The sequence below is a fragment of the Papio anubis genome, chromosome 14 (assembly GCF_008728515.1).
Source record: "Papio anubis isolate 15944 chromosome 14, Panubis1.0, whole genome shotgun sequence".
In the NCBI taxonomy this organism is placed as follows: domain Eukaryota; kingdom Metazoa; phylum Chordata; class Mammalia; order Primates; family Cercopithecidae; genus Papio; species Papio anubis.
This window is the reverse complement of record NC_044989.1, coordinates 31,576,020-31,599,746: the sequence shown is the minus strand read 5'-3', so window position 1 is coordinate 31,599,746 and position 23,727 is coordinate 31,576,020. Positions and strand designations below refer to the sequence as shown.

Below are 23,727 nucleotides of genomic sequence, written 5' to 3'. Positions count from 1 at the left end.
TTTCTGAGATTCTTAATATGTTTCTGGATTTTTAATATATTTTTGAGTTTTTGTGAAAGTAATTTACTTAAGTATAACACATTTAAAACATTTGAAGTTCATTTTTCTTTTTCTTTCTTTTTTCTTTTTTTTTGAGACAGGGTTTTGCTCTGTTGCCCAGGCTGCAGTGCAGTGGTGTAATCTCGGCTCACTGCAACCTCCACCTCCTAGGTTCAAGCAATTCTCATGCCTCAGCTACCGAGTAGCTGGGATTATAGGCGTGCACCACTCTACCTGGCTAATTTTTTAATTTTTAGTAGAGACGGGGTTTCAGCATATTGGCCAGGCTGGTCTTGAACTCTTGAACCTCATGTGATCTGTCTGCCTCAGCCTCCCAAAGTGCTGGGATGAAGTTCACTTTTCTGATTTTTTGAGAGTCTTGGGAATATCCCATCTTTATAAGCACTTATTTATCTCTTATGTAAATCAATCTAAAAAACACCCCTTTAATTTAAGAGACTTCATAATGTAATTTTTTGATACCCCTGGGAGATAGGAAAATAGTTACAAAGAAAGGTGCAATCTTTTGTGAGTTATGACACATAGATGTACATATACATAGTGAGCTTAAAGCTTCAGTTCTATGTTAGCCACAGGTCAAGAGTTGATACAGAAATACCAAAATACCCTGAAGTAGACATCAAAGAGCTGTTCTCCTTTCTGGTGAGCTTGAAATTCTTGATCGGTTTTTCTCAAAAGAGACAAATAGATAAAAAAGATGAATCAAATTATACATGTTCACTTCACTCAAGGGAAAAATAGATAAGGCCAGGTGCAGTGGCAGGCACCTACAGTCCCAGGCTTGATGGTTGCTAGAGCCCAAGAGTTTGAGGTCAGCCTGGGCAACATAGTGAGACGCTCTGAAAAAAAAAAAAGAAAGAAAGAAAACAGATACCTATAATCTATTAACCCAGTTTTGGAGACCACCAAATGGTCATACATTAAAATCAATTTCCTAATCTTTTCTGACACCAATGGGAAATAATTTATCAACCATAAATGAAACATACATACATAAACAGACAGTAGAAAGGAAGAGAAACTAGAGAAATGGAGAGTTAGCAAAGTTAAACTTCTATTGTCACTTGGCGTTTATCTCCAGGAGCTAAGAAAATATGTGCCTGGACTCAAGCCACTTACTGGATACACTTTCCTGGCAATGTAGCTTACTTACCTCTGTCAGGTGAATTCATTGGGCATTTTGGTAGATCTCCAAAAAGATAATTTTTTAAAAAGGTAAAATAATAACTCCAGTACACATGTAAAATGAACAAGTGTCTGAGATTTTACTTAACCCATTTATTAATGAAGGAACCAGTAAGATATCACAACCAGTTTCTTATTTTCAGTAATTAAAATATGACATTATAAAGCCATTGTCATATAATGATATTATAAAACCACTATCATGTTACAAAGCCATTGTCAAATGATATTATAAAGCCATTGTCTATGATATCATAAAGCCATTGTCATCAGCAAAAAATGATAAGAAAAAATATTGTAGAGGTATGTCGGGTAGTTAATTACTAAAAACATTTATAATGTAATGACATTATGGTATTTGTTAATTTAAAACTTTTTTTGCATTGTTACTTTTTATGAATACAAAATTTTGTATTCGTAATTTTATATTATTTTCTTTTAATAATCCTTCTCCCTAAATTGTATAAGCTTCAGTCTTCACAAAACCTCCTAATAACAGGGAAGGTCATCTGTGGAAGTGGAGGTGGAGGTGGAGGTGGGGGTGAAGGGGAGTATGGTGCAGGTTCCTGTTTCAGGATTTAGAGAGTGGAAAAAGTTTGGAGTAATGATGGTAGAACTAGGCTGGAGAGTCAACCAAGGAAAAGAGTGAAGTGGAGGAGAGCTGTCAGGGAGTTCAGCTGAGGTTGAGTAGTGCATCGTTTTGTTTTTTTTGAGATGGAGTCTCATTTTGTCACCCAGGCTGGAGTGCAATGGCACAATCTTAGCTCACTGCAACCTCTGCTTCCCGGGTTCAAGCGATTCTCCTGCCTCAGCCTCCAGGGTAGCTGGAATTACAGGCATGCACCGTCACACCCAGCTAATTTTTGTATTTTTAGTAGAGATGGCGTTTCACCATGTTAGCTAGGCTGGTCTCGAACTCCTGACCTCAAGTGATCTGCCCGCCTCGGCCTTCTAAAGTGCTGGGATTACAGGAGTGAGCCACCTGGCCTGCATCTTCATTTCTGATGTGAAGAACATGGGGTGGGGACTCTCTCCTAAATAGCATGGTACCATTTAGATTTTGGGTGAGCAGTGAAGATTTGGGAAGATCAGTGTCAGATTCAAGATTTTAAAAATGACTCTGACAGGTGAGGGAATAGTTAATGTCTCTGGCAGAATCTCATTAATCCTTCGATGACTTACTAACATGTGATGTCACTTTTCATTGGGTCTTTACCTTGTCCACCACTGATTTATCTCTTGTTGACACACCTACCCTTATGGTGTTGAGATTCACACATATGTATGCATAGCCTCCTCCATAGGATCAGATCTCTTTTCCCTCTTGGGGTGGTGTGAAGGCAGACTTATGGTCTTGCCTTAGTTAGTGTTCTTAATTCTATCTCAGTAGTTGGGGCAGCTTCTCTTTACTTGGGCTGTATTTCATTAAATGTTTGGCCGCAGAACTGAAGTGTGGATGCTGGTGAGTGGAGAGGAAACAGAGGGTGACCTGGCTTTTGCTTTGGGGCAGGCCTTTCCCTAACATCTAGGAAACTTAACACTGTGGATGGCCAAGTGGATAAGTAGTCTCTGAAGTCAGTGGGGAGCTGCTGCTTCAACAATGCAGCCAATGAATGCTGATGGCCGAACTCACAATTCACCCTATTACTAACACATCACTCGATAAGGTAAACTGACTATTTAGGATGGCTGGGGCACAGGAGAAATTATATAAATATTGATTAATTAGAGGCTTCCTTCCAATTCTCTTTGTAATATCTTGTTTCCTTTACTAGCGAGTTCAGAACATAAGCTACTCTTCACAGTAAACACAGGCCCATGAAAACTTGACAGAAAAGGAGTGGAGGATGTGAACTGGATAGATATGGGATAAAGTAATAAAAGGTAGTTAACATTTAGTCAGCGGTTAATGTGTGCCAGACATTGTAATAACTCGCATATCCAATTAATATCTGTCTATTGCCACTGTCTATTTTCACATAAAATAGATACTATTTTATAAAATAGATACTATTTTATCTCCATTTTATACAAGAGAAAACTGAGTCTTAGAGAAACTTACTTGTCAGTGTCACACAGTTAGTAAGTGTCAGAGCCAGGATGCAAACCTAAGTATGTCTGAACTCTGAATCCCATGCTTTTTATTCCCATGAGATGCTGAGAGCTCAGTAGATAAAGGTGAGAGTGGGAGGTTATGGGTAGAGAACAGCAGTAGGTTTGAGAAAGAATAAGTGGTCATCAGAGGGGTAAAGCAACAAGTATATCTTCTGGTGACAGTTTGAAACTACATTGCAAATAATTTGTGTTACTAATAATTTGTTGTTATTAATAACGGAATATTTGTGAGTGACTTACATAAAAATAAATTGGAGAGAATTCAGTATCACTCTTAACTGGATTCTAATGTGTTTCTCTTTAAGTGAGAGGGAAGGAAGTTGAATTACAGATGGTTAACTCCCACCTGTATGTCCTGTGCTGGTCAAGTGATACCAGGTGTACATCAAGTGTTATGGGAATGAGGTGGAAACAAGGTAAGCATCACCAGACTGAGGACGTTATGCATGGAGGATGTTGCAGTTCTCATGAATGTTGCTCCCAAATCTCTTCTCCTTTGGCTCCTAGGGTCTTTGAATAGAGGTGAGGGGAGCAAATCTCTACTAAAGTAGACACAGAGATGAGAAGAAACCAGGTCAAAGCTGCTTCCCACCAAGCTGTGTGGTCCCGGGTAAGTCACAGCATTTTTCAGCCTTAGTTTCCCTATCTGTAAAATGCAAGGTGTATATGTGGTATACCTTTTTGACAGGCTTATTGTAAGAATTGAATGAGATTGTTCGTTTAGCTGTGATTACAATTTTGAGAGATTTGATAGCAAGCAAAACCTCTAGTCTTGGTGGGCCGAAGACCCTGGAAGATGGCATCCTAAGAGCAAATTGAAGCCTGTAACTCCTAAGACTTTCCCCCATCCCTCCCACATAAACTCTCAGTGACCCCACCACCCCCTCCACTGACAAAGACCCTGCCTCTCAAGTGCTTGAACACAACAATCTCCAAACAAACTATTAGGAAAACTTTTAGAGGAGTGAAGACCCCTGACAGGACTGGGCCCATTTTTGGTAACGTGTTGTTAGGATGTTTGAGAATTACTTTTGAAAGTAATTACTTTTCCCCTAAATGGAATTTTTCCTGGAAGGCCATAAAAATAGAAGAGATTAAAATTTTTACTAGGTTGATCAGGTTACGCACATCCTCTGGCCCAATATATCACAAACAAGAAAACAATAAAAAGCATTCATACAGTCTTTTTAGCCAGGGGTCACCTCAACACATCATAAAACATTAGTTCATGACAAGTGAGAGATTGGAATCAGCTGTGCCCATAAACTAGCGCTCATTTGCAGCCTGTGCTTTCAGAGCAGGAGAAAACTTGAAGGGCACGTGGGATTACACAAATAGGCCTTGTGAACCAGCGAGAACATACTCCCACCCCAGCCTTTCCCTCCAGACTGCTTGGCTGTTCCAGTGCCCTCCTACCAAGGAAAATTGGATTTTAGTTTGCTTATGACTGCTCTGAACATGTCAGGCCCCATCTGTTCCTGAAGGCATGGAAGATACAGGGATGACATTTTACCCAGAGCCTGAAACCATTAAAATTCAGTCTTTGAAAAGATAAAAATGAAAGAATGATGTTATCAATAAAAACAATGATTTCCTTTGATGGAAGTTGAACAATTTGGTTGGTGACAATATTTCAGATGTCATTTAAGCTGAATGAAATGTCATTCAGATGACATTTCAGATGTCATTTGTTAACTCTTATTCACATTTCATCCCCTGTGACTGGCTGGGGAGCAGGGTGGAGAGGGATCTTGCTTCCCTTGCACCTGACACTCCACTTTGCCCGTATTTTATCACAGGATTTGCCATTGACTTGTCTCCCCCATCCAGGCTGTAAATCTACTAAGTGACTGATATATTAGGGTTCAATAAATGTTTGCCTTAATATCCTTGACCTGAATGGGCTCATTAATTCCCCTAGATTTAAAAATCATCCTTTCATTGATATACTTTCATCCCAAGTTATGTTACCTCTCCTTGGCAGTCATCTACTTTACATATTCATGAATCTCTCACAGAAATCTGAAAGTCAAAATATATCTCAAATTCTTCTATTTTGCTTCATTACCTTAGTCCGTGCCAGCATCATCTATCATCTGGACATTATAATAGGCTCCGAAATGATCTTGTTTGCAATCTTTTCCCCCACCAACCCATTCTCCCATTCTCTACATAATAGTCTTTTTTTTTTTTTCTGCATCCACACTCTCCTTCACTTCTTACCTCCCTGTATTAGTTTTAAGCAAATTTTTTATCCAGAACTATTATACTTAATACATGTGTGTATGTGTAGTAGATTATATAATATGCAGTTATATACTATATGTACATATATACACATATATGTACAGACACAAATATACACACTCCTTTTTTGCTAAACATAACCACAATGGTGTTATCATACTTAAAAATGTAATGCTTTAAAATATCAAATATTTTTGAGTCAGTGTTCAGGTTCTCAATTACATTACAAATAGCATAGTTTTGACAGTTTTTAAAATATCAAGATTTGAATAAGATCAATGCATTGTGATTCATTATGTTTCATAAATCTATTTTAATATATAAGTCCTCCCAACCTTGTTTTTTTCCATTACAATTTATTTGTTAAGGAACTGAATTTTTTCTCCTGAATGTCTCATACCCTGGAGTTTGCTTATCACATCTCTATAGTATATTTTAACATGTCCCTTTGTCCTCAGCATTTCTTATAGATTTGTTGATGGCTTCAGAGGCTAGATTTAGAGAGGCTCAATTCAGGTTTGATTTTTTTTGAGGGAGTGACTACTTCATAGGTGGCATTGTATTCTCCCATGCTGATGCCTGGATATCCCTCACTTAGTGATATTAGCAGATATTAATTAGATGCCTAGATGCATTACTTCATAGGTTGTTATAAAACAATGATATTCAGATTTTTTCATTCTTTCTTTGTTAATCAGATGGATTATTATACATCTAAAAAGAAAAATATCCTCTCATCTACTATTTGGAAAGCAATGTTACTAAAATGAAAATAGAATACTCTGGGTTTGGTAATAACCCTCCCTCTAAAGACAACTAAAAAGCTGGGCAGAAAAAAAAGTCTTAAAAGGAACAATAAGGAAAAACAATAGTGAAGAAATGAAATTGTGATCAGCTTGAGAAAGATAGGCAGCCTCAGTTGCTTCTGCCCACGTGGTGTTCAAAGATTGGGACTAGGTTACACTTTTGGCAGGTTAGTGTAGGAAGGAGATAAAAGTTAGAGGCAGGAGGTTAAGACCCTGGAGGACTTCACCATTTGAAAATATTTTTATGCTGGGTACATGTTCCTATTCCAGCGAAAAGGATGAAAAGTAGAGTCACACACTACTGTGACAGGGCCAGGGATAAGAATCCTGTGCCCTGTAATGGTGGGAAAATTGTGGAAACACTCCTTGCTCAAGACTCAGATCTCAAAGGGATATTGCTAAATGTTTGTGTCCTCATCCCAATTTATATGTTGAAATCTTGACTCCAAATCCACCACATTTGATGGTATTAGAAGGTGGATGTATTAGTTCATTCTTGCACTGCTATAAAGAAATACCCAAGACTGGGTCATTTATAAAGAAAAGAGGCTTGATTGGTTCATGGTTCTGCAGGCTGTACAGGAAGCATGATGCTGGCATCTGCTTGGCTTCTGGGGGGACCTCAGGAAACTTACAATCATGACAGAAGGCAAAGGGGGAGCAGTCATCTTACATGGTGGGAGCAGGAGCAAGAGAACATGAGGGGAAAGTGCTACACACTTTTAAACAAGCAGATCCCATGATAACTCACTCACTATCATGAGAACAGTACCAAAAGGATGGTGCTAAACCATTCATGAGAAACCAACCCCATGATCCAATCACCTCCCACCAGGTCCCATCACCAACACTGGGGATTACAATTTGACATAAGATTTGGGTGGGGACAAAGATCTAAACCATATCTATCAGTGGAGCTGTTGGGAGGTAATTAGGTCATATGGGTGAAAAGGGATTAATGGGTGGAAGGAAAGGGATTAATGCCCTTATAAGAAGTTTGCTGTCTCCCACCTCTCTACCATGTGAGGACATAGTAGGAAGATGGCTATCAGCAAACCAAGAAGAGTGCCTCACCAGACACTGGATCTACCAGCACCTTGACCTTGATTGTTTTAGCCTCAAGAACTGTGAGAAATAAGTATTTGTTGTTTAAGCCACCTAGTCTATGGGTAATTTGTTATAGCAGCCCAAATTGACTAAGACAGATATGGACTATGTTTTAGTACTTCACCTTGGTGACTCAGAAAACCTTGGTTCCCATCAGGTACCTGACAGAAGGAAAAAAAGTCTCTCTGAAGGAAAATAACACCATCTAAGACTTCAAATTATTTCTATTAATAAGTTAAAAATGGCCTGAGAACTATGAAAAACAATGAGACACACCAAGAGATAAAACAACATAAGCCAGAACCAACAGAAAAAGTAGTTCAAAAGAGGCATCAGATACTAAAATGAAGCTGGGCATGGTGGTTCATGCCTGTAATCCCAGCACTTTGGGAGGCTGAGGCGGGTGGATCATCTGAGGTCAGGAGTTCAAGACTAGCCTGGGCAACATAGTGAAACCCTGTCTCTACTAAAAATACAAAATTACAGGTAATCCCAGCTACTTGGGAGGCTGAGGCAGGAGAATCGGTTGAACCCAGGAGGCGGAGGTTGCAGTGAGCTGAGATCATGCCACTGCACTCCAGCCTGGGCAATAGAGTGAGACTCTGTCTGAAAAAAAAAGTACTGAAATGATTCAATATGGATTGTAGAACCACTATGCTTACAATATTCATAGAGATAAAATCTGAGCTTAAAAATCTCAGCTGGGAGCTAGGTACTATAGCGTGACACTGAATGTTTTCCTCCTAGTATCAGGACCTAAAAAAGGATATGTGCTCTTGTCACTTCTATTTAACATTGTACTGGAGGTTCTACCCAGGCAATTAGGATAAATAAAGAAATAAGCCAGATAAAACAAAACCAAAAAACCCCTCATGATGCATTAGGATAATCAGTGGAAAAGTGTGTGGAACTCCCAAACTAGTAGATTAAAAAACATAGAATAATAAAAAGTAACCAACCCAAAAGAACACATGAAGGGAGAGGAAAAGGAACATAGAAGAGGTAGCTTAATAAAACACATAATGAGATGACAGATCTAAACTCAGAAATATCAGTAATTTCACTAAATGTAAATGGATCAAATACTCCAGTTAAGAAACAAGGTTTTTTAAAGTTGAATTTAAGAAAAAACCAGTATAGGCTCTTTATAAGAAAAAGATTAAAAACATAAAGTTTCAAAAAGGTTGAAAGTAAAATAATGGGAAAAGATACACCATAGTTAGTTTTATCATAATTTAAAAAAAGTTCATGTAGTTATATTATTATCACACAAATAGACTTTAAGATAGAAAGTATTATTAGCAATAAAGTGCATCACTTCATAAAAGGTTCAAATCACTAGAAAGATTTTTTAAAACTGTAGTTTCTGTACACTTTTACAGATTTGTAATTTCTTTTCTTATTATTAATAATTTATTTATTTATTTTAAGAGACAAGGTATCGCTTTTTTGCCCAGGCTGATCTTGAATTCCTGGCCTTGAGCAATCCTCCTGCCTTGGCCTCCCAAAATGCTGGGACTACAGGTGTAAATCACACCTGGCCCCTTTTCTTGTTCTTACTAAACGTAGTTTTTCTACCTAATTTTGTATTCACAATTCTATATTCTTTTGCTTATTTTCATCACAGATTTTTTATTCTTCCTAGTACTTACCATGATTTTAAATTATTTTGTTGTAATTATTTGTTCCCTCTTTTAGGGGAGTGGGAGAGAACTTGCTTTCATTTTAGAATGTAAGCCTTCTGAAAGCACTGAAAATGTATTGCTTACCATTATAGTTCCAGAACTTATGAAAATGTTGGATGAATGAATGTGGAGGAGTGAATAAAGAAGAACGGAGAAAGGGGGACTATGGAACTAGCACAAATGTTCCCAGGGCAGGTATAAGCAAGGGAATGAATCTGGGGCCAAAGTAAAAAGCACAGACTTAGGTAAAGGGTGACTCCAGGCAGGGAAATGAGAAAACCATCAAGATTCAGAGGGGAGATGACCCCATGCTTAGGGCAGATTCTGGGCAGCACAGAGGGAGCAAGAGAGGTGGGATGATCCTCATGCAGGGGCCAGATGTGACTCTGCCTAAGGCTGGTGCTGTTTCCCATAAGTGGGTGTTTCCATTCCTGGCCTCTGAAGTGATGAGAATCATGTTCTGAAAACTCACTAAAAGCAAAGCCCCTCTGTTTTTTCCAGCACTAGCTTTTGCCTGAAGTCATTATCTATAAAAGACAGCATGTGGACATGATAAGTTTAAAGGAATTTTCCAGGTGTAACATTTTATTTTTTTTCCTGGCTTGCTTTTTTTTTTTTTTTTTCCTCAGGCCTTTATTCTCTGAATCATGTAAGCTGGAAATCTGTCATTCTTGATGTTCCCTCTGTCCCATCACTCTTCCAAAGTTTTAATGATAAATCTTTCTGTTTCCCCTTACTGATTCCTGTTTTAATCTCCCTGGTTCAGAATTAATCACCTCCTACTTTCTAAGTGGTCTATCTGGTTCTAGTGCAGTCTCCTCACTTTCCTGGTGTTCGGTTTATCTTTCAAGTCACCATCTTGTTCATCATCTGAGTATTAAAACACATTAAAGACTATCCCAATATCTTAGGATAGAGTCTGAATTCTCTGATTGATCTTTTTTTTTAAAAATCGTAATTTTTGTGGGTATTTGTATATATTTATGTGGTACATGAGATATTTTGATCCAGGCATGCAATGCATAATAATCACGCCATGGAGAATGGGGTATCCATCCACTCAAGCATTTATCTTTTGTGTTACAAACAATCCAATTATATTCTTTTTGTTATTTTAAAATATACAATTAAGTTATTATTGACTATAGTCACCCTGTAGTGCTATTTAATAGTAGGTATTATTCATTCTTTCTATTTTCTTTGTACCCATTAACCACGCCCACCTCTCCCCCAGGCCCCCACTACCCTTCTCAGCTTCTGGTAACCACCCTTCTACTCTGTCTCTAAGAGTTCAATTGTTTTGATTTTTATATCCCACAAATAAGTCTCTTCTTGATCTTTAAGGGCTCCCAGATTTCTGTCTTAATCAACCATCCACCTTATCTCTTACTGCTTCCCTGAAAAAAACTTCTGCTCCCTCCAAACTGGTTTGGTTATTATTTTCCTCAATATATCATGTTCCTTTTGATTGCCATACTTTTGATGATTTCTTCTTTCCTCCTTGTAATGCCCTATTCATCATCTTCCATCAGGGATCTTATATTAGTCCATTCTTGCACTTCTATAAAGAAATACCTGATACTGGGTAATTTAAAAAGAAAAAAGGTTAAATTGGCTCATGGTTCTACAGGCTGTACAGCATGCATGATAGCTTCTGGGGGGTGCCTCAGGAAAGCTCCAATCATGGTGGAAGGCAAAGGGAAAGCAGGCAGGTCTTACATGACTGGAACAGGAGAAAGAGAGACATGCAGGAGGTCTCACACACTTTTAAACAACTAGACCTTGTGAGAAGTCCCTCACTATCATGAGAACAGCATCTGTGATTCATCACCTCCCACAAGGTCCCACCTCCAATATTGGGAATTACAATTCAACATGAAATTTGGGTCAGGGCGCAGATGCAAACTATATCATTCCGCCCCTGGCCTCACCCAAATCTCATGTCCTCTCACATTGCAAAATACAATCATGCTTTTCCGACAGTCCTCCAAAGTCTTGACTCATTCCAGCATTAACTCAAAAGTCCAAAGTTTCATCTGAGACAAGGCTAGTCTCTTCTGCCTATGAGCCTGTAAAATAAAAAACAAGTTAGTTATTTCCAAGATACAAAAGAGGTATAGGCATTGGGTAAATACTCCTAATCCAAAAGGTATAGATTGGCCAAAACAAAGGGGTTACAGACCCATACAGTCCAAAACCCAGCAGGGCAGTCATGAAATTTAAAAAATTTTTTTTTGAGATTGCTCTTGTTGCCCAGGCTGGAGTGCAATGGTGTGATCTCAGCCTCATCGCAACCTCTGCCTCCCAGGTTGAAGCGATTCTCCTGCCTCAGCCTTCCTGAGTAGCTGGGATTACAGGCATGTGCCACCACACCTGGCTAATTTTGTATTTTTAGTAGAGCTGGGTTTCTCTATGTTGGTCAGGCTGGTCTTGAACTCCTGACCTCAGGTGATCCACCCACCTCAGCCTCCCAAAGTGCTGGGATTACAGGCATGAGCCACCATGCCCGGCCCATTAAATGTTAAAGCTCCAAAATAATCTACTTTGACTTCGTGTCTCACATCCAGGGCACGCTGATGCAAAGGGTGGGCTCCCAAAACCTTGGGCAGCTCCTTTCCTGAGACTTTGCAGGGTACAGCCACCGTAGCTGCTTGCACAGGCTGGTGTTGAATGCCTGCGGCTTTTCCAGGTACATGGTGCAAGCTGTCAGTGAATCTACCATTCTGGGGTCTAGAGGATGGTGGCCCTCTTCTCACAGCTTCACGAGGCAGTGCCCCAGTGGGGTCTATGTGTGGGGGCTCCAACCCCACCTTTCCCCTCTGCACTGCCCTAGTAGAGGTTCTTCCTGAGGACTCTGCCCCTGCAGCAGGCTTCTGCCTTGACATCGAGGCTTTTCCATACATTCTCTGAAATCCAGGTGGAGGCTTCCAAGCCTCAGCTCTTGCACTCTGTGCACCTGTAGGCTTAACATCACGTGAAAGCTGTCAAGGCTTGCAGTTTGCACCCTCTGAAGCAGTGGTCCAAGCTCTACCTTGGCCCTTTTTAGCCAGAGCTGGAGCTGGAGTGGCTGGGATGCAGAGCATCATGTCCTGAGGCTGTACAGAGCAGTGGGGCTCTGGGCATGGCTAACAAAACCATTCTTCCCTCCTAGACCTTGTAGTCTTCCATTGATGCCTTCCCACTTGAGGAAGCAGTTACCTCTTCCAGCCTTTACAGACAAACTGAATTCAAAAAGGAATGACCTTCATCAGACAACCTGGCTAGAGATTCTAGAGGTCTCTCAAACCTCAATGGATGCACCCCCTATACTCCTCTTGCTCCCTATTGAGGAGAGGTAAGTCTTACGTTTGTGTGGTTTTTTTTAATCCCACAGAGTCACGTTAGGTGCTGAGAGCCACCCATTTCTTCTCCCTAGGGTAGTACCCTTATATGCCAAGACACTGGATGCAAGCTCTCCTTCTCTCCTTCTCCTGTAAAGGGGATGTTTCAAAATTGAATGCCTTCCCAAAATCCTGCAGAGTCAAGCCTGGCTTCAGGGGCACCTAAAGAGTGCCATTTTATTGGCCCTTTTATTATTATATAGTGACCATAAAGCTCCTGGAACTGACACTTCCCACCTCACCAAATGAAGATCTATAAATGGCATGAGAAAGAATTCCAAATTATCATCCTAAAGAAACTTAGTAAGTTATAAGAGAATGACTGTATAGATGACTAAATCAAATTAGGAAAACAATACATGAACAAAATAAGTTCAATAAAGAGATAGAAACCATAAAAAAGAGCCAAACAAATTTGGGAACTAAAGAATACGATGACCAAATAGAAAAGTTCAGTAGAGAGCTTCAATAGCAGACTGATCAAGCAGAAGAAAGAATCAGCAAACTTAAAGGCAGGTGATTTGAAATTATCCAATCAGAGGGGCCAAAAAAAAAAAAAAAAAAAGAGAGAGAGAATAGAAAATAGTGATAGAAGCCCGCAGGACTTATGGGATACCTCAAAGCAAACCAATTGCACATTATGGGAATATCATAAGGAGAAAAAATGTGAAAGGGGAAGAAAGCTTATTTAAACAAATAATGCCTGAAAATTTTCCAAATCTAGGGAGGGAAATGGACCTCCAAATTGATGAAGCTCAAAGGACCCAAATAGTTTGAACCTTAAGAAGTCAGTCTATACCAAGAGACACTATAATTAAATTATCAAAAGTCAAAGACAAAAAAAGAATTTTGAAAGCATCAAGAGAAAGGTGACTCATCACACACAAGGGAATCATCATAAGACTATTGATGGGTTTCTCAACAGAAATCTTTTAGACCAGAAGACAGTGGGATGACATATTCAAAATGCTAAAAGAAAGGAAAACTGCCAATCATGAACAGTATACCCAGCCAAACTATCCTTAAAAAATGAAGGAGAGATACTTTCCCAGACAAACCAAAACTGAGGGAGTTTGTCACTACTAGACTTGGCTTACAAGAAGTACTAGGGGGAATTTTTCAAGTTGAAATGAAAAGATACCAAATGGCAACACAAAAGCATATGAAAGTATAAATCTCACTGGTAAATGTAAATATATGGGCAAATACAGAACAATGTAATATTGTAATATTAAAAAACCACTTTTAAATCTAGCATAAAAGTTAAAAGGGAGAGGTACCTATAGCTACAATAATTTGTTAATGGATACACATTGTAAGAAGACATAAACTGTGACATCAATAGCATAAAATGTGGGTGAGGGAGAAAAGTAGTTTTTGTACATGAATGAAATAAAGATGTCATCAGCTTAAAATGACTGTTATATGATGTTTTATGCAAACTTCATGGTAACTATAAAGAAAAAAAGCCTCTAATAGATACACAAAGGGTAAAGAGAAAAGAACCAAAGCATACTACTACCAGAAAAAAATAAGAAATCACAAAGGAAGACAGCAAGAAAGGAAGAAAGAAAAAGAAAACCCTACGAAACCATCAGAAAACAGTGAACAAAATGGCAGTAGTGAGTTCTTACCTATCAGTAATTACTTTAAAGTAAATGGATTAAGTTCTTCAATCAAAAGACACAATGGCTGAATGAATGAAAAAATGATTCAACAATATTCTATCTAGAAGAGATTCACTTTAGCTGTAAGGACACATATAGACAATATAAAGGGATGGAAAAATATATTTCATGCAAATAGTAACCAAATGAGAGTAGGGGTGCCTGTATTTATATTAAACTTTCTGTCAAAATCTATCACAAGAGACAAAGATGGTTACTATATAATAATAAAAGGGCCAATTCATCAAGGGGATATGATAATCATAAATGTGTATTCACCAAATATTGGAGCACTTAAACATATGAATGATCATTGGGTCAAAAATGAAATCGAGATGGCAATTAAAAAATTCTTGAAACTGGATGACAATAGTGATACAACCTATCAAAACCTCTGGGACATAGCAAAGGTGGTGCTAAGAGGAAAGTTCATAGCCCTAAACACCTACATCAAAAAATCGGAAAGAGCACTAACAGACAATCTAAGGTCACACCTCAAGGAACTAGAGAAAAAAGAACAAACCAAACCCAAACCCAGCAGAAGAAAGGAACCAACATCAGAGCAGAATGAAATGAAATGAAATTGAAACAAAAAAAATTACAAAAGATAAATGAAACAAAATGCTGGTTCTTTGAAAATATAAATAAAATTGATAGGCCATTAGCAAGATTAACCAAGAAAATAAGAGAGAAAATCCAGAAAAGCCTAATAAGAAACAAAACAGGAGATATTACAACTGACACCACAGAAATACAAAAGATCATTCAAGGCTCATATTAACACCTTTATGTGCATAAACTAGAAAACCTAGAAGAAACGGATACATTCCTGGAAAGATACCACCCTCCTAGCTTAAATCATGAAGAATTAGATACCCTGAACAGACCAATAACAAGTAGCATGATTGAAATGGTAATTTAAAAAATTACCAACAGGCTGGGTGGGGTGGCTTACGCCTGTAATCCCAGCACTTTGGGAAGCCAAAGTGGGCGGATCACCTGAAGTCGGGAGTTTGAGACCAGTCTGGCCAACATGGTGAAACCCTGTCTCTACTAAACATACAAAAATTAGCTGAGTGTGGTGGTGGATGCCTGTAATCCCAGCTCTTCAGGAGGCTGAGACAGGAGAATCGCTTGAACCCAGGAGGCAGAGGTTACAGTGAGCCGAGATTGCACCACTGCACTCCAGCCTGGGCAACAAAGAGTGAAACTCTGTCTCAAAATAAATAAATAAATAAATACATAAAATGATAAAATAAAATAATAATAAAAAATTTACCGACAAATAGATGTTCAGACGGATTCACAGCAGAATTCTACCAAGCATTCAAAGAAGAATTGGTACCAATATTCTATTGACAATATTCCACAAGATAGAGAAAGAGGGAACCCTTCCTAAATCATTCTATGAAGCCAGTATCACCCTAATACCAAAACCAGGAAAGGACATAACCAAAAAGAAAACTACAGACCAAATCCTTAGTGAACATGGATGCTAAAATCCTTAACAAAATTCTAGCTAACTGAATCCAATAACATATCAAAAAGATAATCTGCCATGATCAAGTGGGTTTCATACCAGGGATGTGGGGATGATTTAACATATTCAAGTCAATAAATGTGATACATCACATAAACAGAATTAAAAACAAAAAGCACATGGTCATCTCAATAGATGCAGAAAAAGCATTTGACAAAATCCAGCATCCCTTTATGATTAAAACTCTCAGCAAAATTGGCATACAAGGGGCATACCTCAATATAATAAAAGCCATCTACGACAAATCCACAGCCAACATAACACTGAGTGGGGAAAGCTGAAAGTATTCCCTCTGGGAACTGGAACAAGACAAGATACCCACTCTCACCACTTCTCTTCAACATAGTACTGGAAGTCCTAGCCAGAGCAATCAGACAAGAGAAAGGAATAAAGGGCATCTAAATTGGTAAAGAGGAAGTCAAACTCGCTGTTTGCTGCTGATATGATCATTTATCTAGAAAACCCTAAAGACTCCTCCAGAAAATACTAACAGAGCTAAAGGGAGAAATAGATAGTAGTACAACAATAATAGAATACTTCAATTCTATACTTTCATGAATAGATGGAACATCCAGACAGAAAAGAGAAAAGAATCAAAGCATATCCAGACATATACAGAACATTTCACCCAATGGCAGCAGAATACACGTTCTTCTCAAGTGCACATGGGATATTTTCCAAGACACACATGCTAGACCACAAAACAAGTCTTAACAAATTAAATAATATTTAAATCATCCCAAATATGTTTTTGACTACAATGCAATGAAACTAGAATCAATACCAGAAGGAATATAGGAAAATTCACATATACATGGAAATTAAACAACACACTCTTGAACAACTACTGGGTCGAAAAGGAAATCAAAAGAGAAATTAGAAAGTATATGGAGACAACTGAAAACAAAAAGTAAGCAACCAAAAGTTATGAGATGCAGCAAAAATTTGGTTACTTGAGATACTCAAGTAACCAAGTATGAGATTACTTGAACTTCCAAGAGGAAATTTCAGGTAATAAATGCCTACATTAAAAAATAAGACAGGTCTAAAAAAAAAAAAAAAAAAAAAAAAAGAACAAAACTAAGGTCAAAGTTAGCAGAAAGAAATAAAATAATAAAGATCAGAGCAAAATAAATAAAAAAGAAGAATAGAAAAATCCTGAAAGTTGATTCTTTGAAATGATAAACAAAATCAACAAACCCCTAGCAAGATTCAACACCCTTTTATGATAAAACAACTAGAGGGAATGTATTTTAACACAGTAAAATCCATATACCACAAACCCACAGCTAACATCATATTCAATGATAAAAAATGAAAAAGTTTTACTCTACTATCTGGAACAAGGCAAGGATGCCCACTCTTGCAACTTCTATTTAACATAATGCTAGAAATCCTAGCAAGAGAAACCAGACAAAAAATAAATAAAATCCATACATATCAGAAAAGAGGTAAAATTATCACTGCAGATGGCATAATCTGTTGTTGTTGTTATTATTATTATTATTATTTGAGATGGAGTCTCACTCTGTTGACCAGGCTGGAGTGTAGTAACGTTATCTTGGCTCACTGCAACTTCCACCTCCCAGTTTCGAGCAATTCTCCTGCCTCAGCCTTCTAAGTAGCTGGGATTACAGGCACCTACCGCCATGCCCAGCTAATTTTCATATTTTTAGTAGAGGCAGGGTTTCACCATGTTGGCCAGGCTGGTCTTAAACTCCTGACCTCAGGTGATCCACCCACCTCAGCATCCCAAAATGCTGGGATTACAAGTGTGAGTCACTGCGCCTGGCCCATAATTTTATATATAGAAAATCATAAATATTCTACAAAAAACCTGTTAGAACTCAGTGAAGTCACAGAATACAACATCCATATACAAAAATCAGATGTGTTACTATTCATTAACAACAAACTAGTATCTAAAGGGAAATTAAGAAAACAATCCTAATTACATCAGCGTCAGAATGAAGGAAATATTTAGGAATAAACTTAACCAAGGAGGTGAAATACTTGTACACTGAAAATTATAAAACACTAATGAAAGAAATATTAAAAGATACAAATAAATGGAAGACATCTGTGTTCATGAATTAGAAGAATTAATGTTCTAAAATGTCCATACTACCGAAAGCAAACTGCAGATTCAATGTACTATCTATCAAAATCCAAATGGCTCTTGTTTTTTACAGAAGTAGAAAAAAATAGTTCTAAAAATCAGATAGAACCATAAATGATTCTGAGTAAAGCAATTTTGAACAAGAAGAACAAAGCTGGAGAAACCACACTTTCTGATTTTTTATATATATTACAAAGCTACAATAGTCAAAACATTATGATACTGGTATAAAAACAGACACATGGGACAATGGAACAGAATACAGAGCCCAGAAATAAAACCACCCATTTGTGGTCAACTGATCTTTCACAAAGTTGCCAAGAGTACACAATGGGAAAACAATGGTCTCTACAATAATTTGTGTTGGTAAAATTGTATATCTACATTCAAAATAATGAAATTGAAGCCCTTGTTTTATGCCATAAACAAAAATCAGCTCAAAATGGATTAAAGACTTAACTATAACACTTGTAATTGTAAAACTTCTAGAAGAAAACACAGGAAAAACCTATTGGTCTTGACAATAATTTCTTTGATATGACACTAAAAGCAGGCAACAGAAGCAAAAATAAACAAGTGAGATTACTTCAAACTAAAGCTTCTGCACAGCAGAGGAAACAATGAACAAAATGAAAAGGCAGTCTATGAAATGGGAGAAAATATTTGCAAACCATTTATCTGATAAAGGGCTAATATCCAAAATTTATAGGGAACTCCTGCAAGTCAGAAGCAAAAAACAAATAATCTGATTAAAAAATGGGCCAAAGAATTAAGTATACATTTCTCTAAAGAAGATGTGCAAATGGCCAATAGGTATATGAAAAATCAGTAAAGCATCAGGGAAATGCAAATCAAACCAGAATGAGCTATTATTTCACACCTGCTAAAATGACTATTACAAAAAGAAAAAAGAAAACAAGTGTTGGTGAGGAAGTGGAGAAAAGGGAACCCTAGTATGCTGTTGGTGGGAATGTAAGTTAGTATAGTCACTATGGAAAACAGTATACAGATCCTAAAAAAATTAAAACATGGAATTACTATATGATCTAGCAATCTCACTTCTGGGGTAGTATGAACCTAAAGGAATTGAAATCAGGATCTTGAAGTGATATGGGCACTCCAGTGTTCACTGCAGTGTATTAACAATAGCCAAAACACTGATGCAACTTCAATGTCTTATCAATCAACAGATAAACTGATAGAAAATGTGATATATAAATATAATGGAATATTATTCAGCCATAGAAAAGGAGATCCTGCCATTTGGAACAACATGAATGAACCTCGAGGACATTATGCTAAATGAGATAAGCAAAACACATAAGAACAAATGCTGCATAATACTATGTATATAAGGGTAAGGTAGACTCATAGAAACAGAAAGTACAGGCCAGGCTTAGTGGCTCATGCCTGTAATCCTAGCACATTGGGAGGCCAAGGCAGGAGGATCACTTGAGACAAGCCCGGGCAACATAGTGAGACCTCATCCCTACAAAAAAAAAAAAAAAAAAAAGAAAATAAAAATTAAAAGAAAATTAAGAAACAGAGAGTTCAGTGGTGGTTGCCAAAGACTGGGTGTGTGAGGGAGGGTGGGGGAAAACAGAGAGGTGAAAGGGTACAAAGTTTCAGTTATACAAGATGAATAAGTCCTGGAGATCCACTGTATAGCACATGCCTACAGTAAATAACACTGAATTATATACTTAAACATTTGCTATGAGGATAGCTTTTATGAAAGTGTTTATATTATAGAAAGAAAATAAATAAAGAGGGTGAGAGGAAACTTTTGGAAGAATGGATATGTTGTGGCTTAGATTGTGGTCTTAGTTTCATAAGTCTATTCTTATCTCCAAATTTATAAAGTTGTATATCTTAAATATGTACAGCTTTATGTACGTCAATTATACCCCAGTAGTTTTTTTTTTAAAAAAAAGAAAATGAAGTTACCTGCTTAGTTGGGTCAAGAAATATGTATCTCCATTTGGTAGCCATTACTAATGTGAACTGTCCCAAAGAAAGATACAGTCCAGCAAGAATATTTTTTTCCCCTGTTTTCATATGAAAAAAGTGGTGATGTGGTTAATGCAAGCACACATCTACTAGCCTCTTAACAAAGAGCGTGGTGGTACTCTGTAAATATCGTCAGATGGGCTTTTTGGTGACTCATGCTATGTTAAAACATCTTTTCATTCCCTGCACTTCTTGAAACTGACTCTTGAAACTTTCCATTCTGATTCCACTGCCCTATTTTGAGTTCTCATCATCTGTCACATAGATTAATACAACAGCTCTCTCTCTCTCTGTTCTCTGTCTACATTTGAGTGCTATTTGAGTGATGGGTCTGTGGTGCATACTGATCTATGTCATGCCCCTGCATGACATAGTTCTCCAGCAATTCCCAGCAAAGTCCTCCAGCAACTCCCCATCAGCCTTAGAGTGAAGTCTGTGCTCCTTAATAAGGCCACAAAGGCCTGCAAGGGCTGGCTCTGCCCTCTTTCCAGCCTCATCTCCTCCTGCAGCCCTCCTTATGCTGTCTTCCTTGGCTTCATCATGTTTCCTGCAGCTCTCCACATTCACCGACCATGTTGGTGTTTGCTCTGTGATTTGCTCTGTTGACTGTTTTGCCTGAATGTCCCTCCAGGTCCCCTGCTAGCTCTTTCTTTCACCCTGACTTACTCATCACAATATTTCCAACTCAGCTCAGGCTTGAGCTCCTCCAGGAGTCCAAGCTGGGTCTGGCACCTTACCTCTAAAGTCCCTGAGCACCCTGTCTCGTAGCACTTGCCACTTTAAAAATGATCTCTTCAGGTCTGTTTCCTCCACCTCTCTGCCGTGAGTGCTTTACATTTTAAAAAATATCCCCATGCACTAACGTGTGGAGCAGCAGTGTAGTATAATGGTGAGGGCACCAATCTAGGGGTCAGAAGTGTGGAGTCTTAATCCTGAGTACCAGTTATATGTCTTTTGGCAGCATTCTAGAGTTGTTGTGACAACCATGAGAGATAATAGGGTAATATCTACTGAAGGACAAAGTACTAAACAGATAGAAAACCACTGGTTGCTTTCTAAGTCTTATATTTAATACCCTTTTCTTATTTCCCACCATATAGGACCTTTCCACATTTGTCAGGCTTATGATGATCACTATAGTCTCAGACTGATGAATCCTAGATATTTTTCTTCAGCCCCAACCTCTCTCCTAAGCATCACACCCTTGATTTCAACTGTATGTTCAGTATCCTTCACCTGTGATTTGTGCCTTTTGTACCTGGAAACTAAGAGGTCTCAAATATAACTCTTATTTCCTAAATCAGCACCTTCTCCTCCATGTTTCCCTGAATGGCATTATCTGCTCTATGCGTCAAACTAGAATTTCAGATATATCTTTAGTTCTTTGTCTTCCTCAACATTGCGTTGATGTGGAGATGGAAAGGAAGGAGGAGAAACAGAGAGGGGAGTTTGGAGGCAAATCCTTCCATGAGACAAATAATGCAAAGGAAAGTGGGGAGGTGCTGAATGGTGAGAAGGTGCACAGGGACCAGATCTCAAAGGACAATGTAAGTCCTTGATATGGTTTGGCTCTGTGTCCCCACCCAATTTCATCTCGAATTTTAATCCCCATGGTCTGGGGAGGAGGGACCTGGTGGGAGGCGATTGGATTATGTGGGCAGTTTACCCCACGCTGTTCTCATGAGATCTGATGGTTTAAATGTGTTTGGCAGGTTCCCCCTCGCTCTGTCTCCTGCTGCCACGTAAGACGTGCCTGGCTTCCCCTTCACCTTTCACCATGATTATGAGTTTCCTGAGGCCTCCCCAGCTATGCCGAACTGTGAGTCAATTAAACCTCTTTCCTTTATAAATTACCCAGTCTCAGGTTGTTCTTTATAGCAGTTTGAAAATGAACTAATATAGTCATGCTGGAGAATTTGGCTTGATTCTGAAGGCAACAGTAATCTGTTGGAGGGCTTTAAGGAGGGGTGGGGGTACATGATAAGTTTTGAGCTTTCGAAGATTTAATCTGACTGCAGTGTGAAGAATGGATTGTAGGGGCTCAAACCTGAGTCAAGAAAAGTATCAGAACCTGAATACAGATGAAAAAATAATGAGATGACGGAGAAGAGAAGATGAGGTCCTGGACAGCAGCAGAGTGTGGGGGAAGTAAGATAAACTGGGACTCAGGTGAGAAAGGATCCTTGGAGGATGGCTAGTTGGTGGGCTATTCCTGCCTCAGCTAGGGGAATAGTGAAGACGACCAAAGGGAGCAGGCCGTGTGAGTGTGAGACCACTTGGAGACAAATAAGGGTAGCCCATGAGAGTGAGGGCAGTCAGGCTCCCTGACCCACTGTTTCCCCTTGGTTCTCTATCATGGTTGGAGTTTATTTTGCCCAGTGAGAAATGAGAGATATAATCAGGAGATTATGCAGAAAAATAATTTTGGAATGAATCACAAAGGGTATAACTTAATATAAAAAATCATTATAAGACAATTGAAATAGGAACTGAAAGGAAAGTGAGGCTTATTTTCTTATAAATAGTTTTTGATTATTCACAAGACCTTAATGTCTTCCTCGAGAAAGTGGATCAGTTTCAATTTTCAGCCATAGTTCATCACCTCCTTTCCACTAGTGAGTGATTACAATGAAAAGTAAGGAAAACAGATTGTTTTGTACTCCTCAAAAGCCTACCTGTGAATCATTTCCTGAAGACAAAGGATTTTTCCAAAAATGTAATGTTAATAAATTCACAATGCTCTTCTGCTTGTAAGAGTGAAAGAAGAAACTGAAAAGTCAGGAAAGAGGAATTTACTTATACCTGGTGCTTCTGCTGACAGAGACTTGAAGTTATACCAAGCAGTCAGTATTAACCATTTTAAAGGAGAAGAGAAAAGTTGACTTTTTCTTTCAATGTGACCTTGGGACCCCTAAAGGGAGTAGTGGTATGGCTGAAGGTGCTAAGGGTCAGGTCAGTTTCCGTTAGGCTCTTTTATATTCTGGAAAATAATTGCTGTGGGTGAAGCTTAGGCTACTGGAGAAAAGATTGGAGACTCCATTCTCTTAGCTTGTAGTAAAGTAGAAACTTCTCCATTACCTCAGTTAAGTAACTTAATAAGTCTTTCCTTAAAAAAGTCAATATAAATGATATTTTATCAGTAATAATCATAGCAACCTTTTTCACTCATGAAAAATAACTCAATGAAGATTAAACTTCATTTACAAGCTCTTCAGATTCACATATGATCCTTGTTAGTGTGCATCCAGACATGTTTGCATTTGTTGCATAGTTTTACGCACTGGACTTTAAGAATTATTTGGACACTAAGCACTTTATTTATTCATCTGGTTTTTTTTGTTTGTTTTTTGTTTTTTGTTTTTTTTTTTGAGATGGAGTCTCGCTCTGTTGCCCAGGCTGGAGTGCAGTGGCGCAATCTCGGCTCACTGCAAGCTCCGCCTCCCGGGTTTACGCCATTCTCCTGCCTCAGCCTCCTGAGTAGCTGGGACTACAGGTGCCCGCCACCTCGCCCGGCTCGTTTTTTGTACTTTTTAGTAGAGACGGGGTTTCACCGTGTTAGGCCAGGATGATCTCGATCTCCTGACCTCGTGATCCGCCCGTCTCGGCCTCCCAAAGTGCTGGGATTACAGGCTTGAGCCACCGCGCCCGACCTATTCATCTGTTTTTTAGATATACTGCAAGAAATGAGTCCTAAGTCTTAGGTAGCTAAGTCATCTTAGCAGCTGATAGTTTGCTGCTGAAATCACTCATGCATATAAGCATTTAAAGAGAGCGTTTCCACTTTCACATATTTGATGCAACTGTTC

General features: G+C 38.5%; 1 long non-coding RNA gene across 5 annotated transcripts in view; it reads left to right on the top strand.

Annotated features, from left to right (window-relative positions):
• Nucleotides 1-21,674, top strand: part of LOC103876837 — a 54,120-nt gene extending 32,446 nt beyond the window's left edge. For 2 of the 5 annotated variants that reach the window (XR_002516591.2, XR_002516592.2), the window contains exons 2-4: nt 3,666-3,776; nt 3,868-3,970; nt 12,357-14,197. This is a non-coding gene — a long non-coding RNA (uncharacterized LOC103876837). Of the gene's footprint in view, nt 1-2,140; nt 3,777-3,867; nt 3,971-12,356; nt 14,198-21,633 lie in introns of those variants that run through there. The other 3 variants (XR_004178215.1, XR_004178214.1, XR_004178213.1) reach the window with 3 other exon arrangements.
• Nucleotides 21,675-23,727: the final 2,053 nt, after the last annotated feature.